Raw genomic sequence first — 6,025 nt, 5'->3', positions numbered from 1 at the left:
TCTACGTGACTTTACCGAAAGAACCAAGAAGAAAAAAGGTGAGAGTGGTGAGTGTCCCCCGCCCCCATCATCTCATCGTCGTTAAATATTAAAGTTAACGTTACGTTAATTTGCGTACGATTGCATTGTTGTGTACTGTACTGTACTCGACGTTTCGTAGATAAGGGGCCGTCCATAAATGACGTCACGCGATTTTGGACGATTTTTGCCCCCCCCCCCTCGTCACACGGCGTCACAAAAAGTCAGACCGCCCCCTCAAATATGACGTCACAAAGCTCTGCCCCCCCCCCACAAAACCATATTTCCATTTTGAAATCAAAACATGCTTCAAATCTCTTTAAACTATTGTCGTTGTAGTGCGTATTTAATGTGGCGATGCACTCTGATGTTGTAGGAGAAAACATTTATTAAGAAGTCTATTTAATTAATTAGAACGAGTTGTCTATATTATTTAAAGTTGCGCATTTTGATGTGACGTCACATTTCTCACCCCCCCCCCTCTTCTTGGTTCTTTCGGTAAAGTCACGTAGAAGAAAAGTAATAAAATAATAAAAATAAAACATAAAAAAATAATTCTCACGACGTTTCGGCCGCAACGCAAGCAGCCGTCCTCAGGTGAAGACCAGGTCTGACAGCTGCTTGCGTTGTGGCCAAAACGTCGTGAGAATTATTTTTTTATGTTTTATTTTTATTATCTTATTACTTCCCTTCTACGTGACTTTACCGAAAGAACCAAGAAGATGAATCAATGCAGTCACGAAAGCTTTAAATCGACCCCCCCCCCCCTCGTTCACACATCGTCACAAATGTTTGACCCCCCCCCCCTCTAGGTACGTGACGTCATTTATGGACGCCCCCTAAACGGGCAACTGAGTTCAGCTGCGACGAGTCTGACCCCTGACCCCCGATGACCCCCGTTGGTCCCCCTGAACTCTATCGACCACGAGGTTGTTTCAGGAACCGAATCTTCGTGGCGGGTTCACAATGGGATCACTGCCGTGTTGTGGAACTTCTTTAAAACCATGATAATCGCGTGGGGGTAGGGAGGGGGGGTTGCGGAAACATCCCTGATGCCACGATATTCTTGGGGCTTTCGGTAAAAGTCACGTAGATAGGTTCAAAGAAAATAACAAACAAAAAACTACGACGTTTTGATCTCAACATCTTCCTGATGACGATGATCACTTGTCGAAGTTTTTTGTTACGAACGAATCTACGTGAAATTTCGATTTAAAGCTTTCGTGACTGCAGGGATTCGTCTTCTTGGTTCTTTCGGTAAAGTCACGTAGAAGGGAAATAATACAATAAAAAAACAAAATAATTCTCACGACGTTGCCAAGCGTGGTGGTGTTCATTCAGACTGTCGTTCCGACAGAACTGTTCTTCACCTGAGGACGGCTGCTTGCGTTGTGACCGAAACGTCGTGATAATTATTTTATTATGTTTTATTTTTATTATTTTATTATTTCCCTTCTCCGTGACTTTACCGAAAGAAGCAAGAAGATGAATCTACGTGACTTTTACCGAAAGACCCAAAGAATATGAATTCCTGCACTCACGAAAGCTTTCAGTCAAGATCCTATCACCGATGCCGTCATCACCACCACGCGTGCCGTTTTGCCTGCTTGTTGCTAATACAAATTCCAGCGCGTGCGAGAGTGCATCACCTGGGTACACGTGCGGTGCGAAAGAAGTTCGGCATACACGCACACAGCTCATGTACACGATTCCAGTTGCTCTGGGTACAGATGCGCGCGTGTGTGTCGCTGAGACGATTTGACTGACTGGTCTTGCCAAGACACCCCGTGTAGCCTGTAACAGACTGTAGGGGCAAGTGCTGTTAGCGAGTAGCAGTACCTATGAAGGCTACCGGCACTGTGGCACACACGAGGGGGTGGGTAGCCAGCACCACGCCCGGCTGCCTTTGTCTCCCCAGTGGCGATGTTTACACACTGCACCAGGTACTCATTTGAGGCTGAGTCGACCTAGGGAAGGCCCAGCACCGGTTCAAATAATCGTCACCGGTGTTGGCCGTGAGCGGGAATCGAACTCGGGTCGTCGGGTTAATAGCGCAGCGCGCAAACCACAACGCCACCGCTCCCCACGAACCACCACCATCACAACCACCATCATCACAACCACCATCACCGCGGCAAACATCGTCTCCGCCTGCATCACCAGCATCAACACTATACCACCACCTTCACCATAACCACCAGCATCGCAAGCACGACCATCAACCACCATCACCCACCACCAGAGAAGCCGGCTCCCGTCTCTCGCCCTCATCTTGACGCGCGAGACGACGCTCATGCCGGCTCCGACTTTCAATGTCTCTCTCAATGTCTCTCTCCCTCTCAATGTCTCTCTCTCAATGTCTCTCCCCCTCTCAATGTCTCTCTCCCTCTCAATGTCTCTCTCTCACTCTCAATGTCTCTCTCCCTCTCAATGTCTCTCTCTCTCAATGTCTCTCTCTCTCAATGTCTCTCTCTCCCTCTCAATGTCTCTCTCCCTCTCAATGTCTCTCTCCTCTCAATGTCTCTCTCTCTCAATGTCTCTCTCTCTCAATGTCTCTCTCCCTCTCAATGTCTCTCTCCCTCTCAATGTCTCTCTCCCTCTCAATGTCTCTCTCCCTCTCAATGTCTCTCTCCCTCTCAATGTCTCTCTCCCTCTCAATGTCTCTCTCCTCTCAATGTCTCTCTCTCTCAATGTCTCTCTCTCTCAATGTCTCTCTCTCTCAATGTCTCTCTCCCTCTCAATGTCTCTCTCCCTCTCAATGTCTCTCTCCCTCTCAATGTCTCTCTCCCTCTCAATGTCTCTCTCCCTCTCAATGTCTCTCTCCCTCTCAATGTCTCTCTCTCTCTCTCAATGTCTCTCTCCCTCTCAATGTCTCTCTCCCTCTCAATGTCTATCTCTCTCTCAATGTCTCTCTCCCTCTCAATGTCTTTCTCCCTCTCAATGTCTCTCTCGCCTCACGCCGGCTGATTGCGAGCGCCACCCTATACCCCCCCTCTCCTTTCCCCCACCCTACTAGGGGGGGGTGGGGAGGCACGGGCGGCGGCTCCGTGTCTCGTCTCACCTGCGAACTCACCTGCCTGCCTGCCCGCTTCCTCACCTGGCCTGCCGAAGCCAGTCGATGGCCTCCTTTACCTGCCCAGCTTCTCACCTGCGGAGCGCCCCGCTGATCTCTTCCCTTGGCTGCTTTACCTGCCCGGTGACCTCCTCCTACCGCTCACCTGTTTACCAACCCGCTCACCTGCTTGTTTACCTGGTCACCTGTTTGTCTCCATACCTGGGGCTGCTCGTTGCTGCTGCTCGCTGCTGCTGCTCACCTAGGCGCGCGCCTCCAGCTCTGCACGCGAGCGTCGCAGCGTGGGCGGGGGGTGAGGGGCGGGGGGTGAGGGGCGGAGATCCCCACCCCCCACTAACCCCCCACTACCTGCCCACTAACCCCCCCACCCGCTCACTAACCCTCCCACTAACTCCCCCCCTACTAACCCCCCCCCCACTAACCCCCCCCCCACCCGCCCACTAACCCCCCCCCCGCCCACTAACCCCCCCACCCGCCCACTAACCCCCCCACCCGCCCACTACCCCCCCACCCGCCCACTACCTTCCCACCCACCCTCCCACCCCTCCCACCCCTCCCACCCATCCACCCCACTCTCCCACCCACGCCTCTTCTCGCTTCGCCTCAACCCGTTCAGGGCGATTATCCTCCTCCCGCTCCTCCCACCAAGCCTCCTCGGGAGCGATGGAGGGCGTCAGGGAGAGGGTTGACATGTATAGAGGGTCAGGATATAGAGGGTCATGGGGGTGGGAATGCAGGGGGTCAGGGATCTTGGGGGGTCAGGGGGTAGGGCTGTAGGAGGGAGGGGTATGGATATAGGGGCTTATGTGGTAGTGTGTAGAATAATCTTTATTCATCTTGTAGGAATCCGATGAGCTATGAAGCTCTTTTTAAACAGTTGTCCGGTAAGGGGTCAGGGGGTAAGAATGTAGGGGGTAGGGGCTCAGGAGAGGGGGGGAAGAGACAGGAATTCAGGGGCGTGGTGGGATGAGCTGCACGTATGGGCATGGGGGTCGTCTCGCGATGCTATCGGAGCCGCCGTGTTGTGGTTTCAAAAGACCATGGCGCCTCCTCCTCCTCACCACCCCCCACTCCCCCACCACGTGCCCGCCCACCACGTGACCTTTCTGATAATTTCTCAAACACCACGTGGCCTGGCAGGGTGGTGCAGGGAGGAGAGATTCAGAGAGGAGTAGGAGATGCAGGGAGGAGAGGGAGATGCAGGGAGGAGGGGGAGATGCAGGGAGAAGTGGGAGGAGTGGGAGATGGAGGGGGGAGTGGGAGACGCAGGGAGGAGTGGGAGATGCAGGGAGGAGTGGGAGATGCAGGGAGGAGAGGGAGATTCAGAGAGGAGTGGGAGATGCAGGGAGAGGGAGACGCAGGGGGGAGTGGGAGATGCAGGGAGAAGTGGGAGGTGCAGGGAGTAGGAGATGCAGGGAGGAGAGGGAGACGCAGGGGGGAGTGGGAGATGCAGGGAGGAGTGGGAGGAGTGGGAGATGCAGGGAGTAGGAGATGCAGGGAGTGGGAGATGCAGGGAGGAGTGGGAGATGCAGGGGAGGAGTGGGAGATGCAGGGGGGAGTGAGAGGAGTGGGAGATGCAGGGAGGAGTGGGAGACGCAGGGAGGAGTGGGAGATGCAGGAAGGAGTGAGAGGAGTGGGAGATGCAGGGAGGAGTGGGAGATGCAGGGGGGAGTGGGAGATGCAGGGAGGAGTGAGAAGAGTGGGAGATGCAGGGAGGAGTGGGAGATGCAGGGGGGAGTGGGAGATGCAGGGAGGAGTGAGAAGAGTGGGAGATGCAGGGAGGAGTGGGAGATGCAGGGAGGAGTGGGAGATGCAGGAAGGAGTGAGAGGAGTGGGAGATGCAGGGAGGAGTGGGAGACGCAGGGAGGAGTGGGAGATGCAGGAAGGAGTGAGAGGAGTGGGAGATGCAGGGAGGAGTGGGAGATGCAGGGGGGAGTGGGAGATGCAGGGAGGAGTGAGAAGAGTGGGAGATGCAGGGAGGAGTGGGAGATAAAGGGGAGGAGTGGGAGATGCAGGGAGGAGTGGGAGATTCAGGGAGGTGCCCTAAACCAGTTTGACACCAAGTCCTGGCCGAGGGAATGTGGGACAGGATAAATATTGGTCGACATGGGGAGCCAGTTCTCTCGTGGGCTGGAAGCCAGGGGGGGGATCAACCAATCCTTGCCTCCCTACCTAACCCCCCGCCCCTCCATCCCTGCAGGTATGGGCCGCGAGTTCCCGGTAAGCAGAAGTAGCCTCGCCTGTCTGGTTCCCCGGGTCTCCCACACCTTTACGTAAAATAAAACATCGATCAAAGCCACCACCCCCTCTCGCGAAGGGCGTCTGACCGGCGGCGTGGAAGAGTAGGCCAACAAATACACCACCCTGGTCTAGTAGGGCGGGGGGGGGGGGCTCTTAGAGCGGGGGGGCCACGTCAATTTTGCGCGGCTGCATCTCGACGGAGCACGGCCGACCCCGACCGAACGAAGGGGAAGTGACACAGATTCTGAAAGCTCTTGGCCGATACCTGCCGGGGACGATCGCGAATCTTCGCGCGGACAAAAGCGATAATTGAAATGTCTATTTGCGGCTCCGGGTAGGAGGGGGGGGGGTGTAATGAGAGGTTGCCACACGCGGCACGTTCATCCCCTGAAGTCGAAGGCCCCAAAAATGGCTCGGTTGTAACGCCACCCTCCCCCCTCTCCCTCAGGGTGGCGGATGCTAATAGTGATTATTTAACGGCGTTAAGCGCCTCGATTAAAAATATCTCCGACGGCAAGGTCACCTTGGCAATGAATGATGGGGAAAACAATATGCCATGAAGTTAGGGCGACCGGAGTACATTTGACAATGTCAAATTCTGATCACATTGTCAAATGTAAAGACGTGAAACTGCGGGAGAAGATGGACATGGAACTGTGGGGGCCGAGAGAACGGCCGATCTCTGTCCTCCAA

This window comes from Lethenteron reissneri, chromosome 1 (assembly GCF_015708825.2).
Source record: "Lethenteron reissneri isolate LAM-NWPU_2019-01 chromosome 1, ASM1570882v1, whole genome shotgun sequence".
In the NCBI taxonomy this organism is placed as follows: domain Eukaryota; kingdom Metazoa; phylum Chordata; class Hyperoartia; order Petromyzontiformes; family Petromyzontidae; genus Lethenteron; species Lethenteron reissneri.
Note: the sequence above shows the minus strand (reverse complement) of the source record.